The following is a 932-nucleotide window of genomic DNA, read 5'->3' on the forward strand; positions in this document are numbered from 1 at the left end:
GGTTGAATTCACGTTTTTAGTTATAAAACACGTGCATAAGTACACATATCAATACTTATTTAAATTTGTTTGTATTCTATGATCATTCATATATCAAAAGACACAATCCAATGCTCTCTGTAGGATAAATGATCCCATACCTTATTATTGTGTGTTAGAAACAGTATATATACCCTTTAAAAAGAATTATATCCCCTTATGACTCCAAAAAACTCTACTGAATATTGTAGCAAAAAAAAAAAAAAAAAATAGAACTCTCTAGTCTCTACTGAATATTCGAGGCATGTCCCCATTACTTTCCAGGTCTTCATGAGTCACTAAAATACTAAATTGGCCTATTGTTTGCATGTGATGTGATCAATAATGATAACATTAATAAATAAGGTAAAAGATGATTGGCATGCATTGACCTGAACTGTCTACGCAGTTGGCTCATGATTATGGCTTTCGAGAAAAAAATCTCATTACCGAAAGAAAAATGATTCTGGGGGAAAAAAAATAGTACTACACTGCCCAGGAAAACAGGTCCTTCCCCATTCTTTTCAATATTCTTTTATAATTTAATTACAATATAATACTTTATGTCCTGTTCTATTTTTATAATTTTATGCTTCCAGTCTCAGGTGCAAATTGTACATGACATTTGGATTGTTACCTCTTTTATGCGTCAAACAATTACACCATGTGGGAGGGAAGATGAATAGATGTAAATGATCTTTTCCAATTCACTAGAAAATGGAGAGAAGTTATTTCATTAGAAATGATATGTGTTTGTTTCATGGTTAAGATTTTATTTCTTGAATTTTACTGTGTACATATTGTTATATTATTTAAAATTTTAAATAACTTAACTGTTTATATACCTTTAGATTTATAAGATTTTAATTTAAAATATGAAATATAACAATTTCAAACGAAGAAGATCCTTTCCC

This window comes from Castanea sativa, chromosome 5 (assembly GCF_040712315.1).
Source record: "Castanea sativa cultivar Marrone di Chiusa Pesio chromosome 5, ASM4071231v1".
In the NCBI taxonomy this organism is placed as follows: Eukaryota; Viridiplantae; Streptophyta; class Magnoliopsida; order Fagales; family Fagaceae; genus Castanea; species Castanea sativa.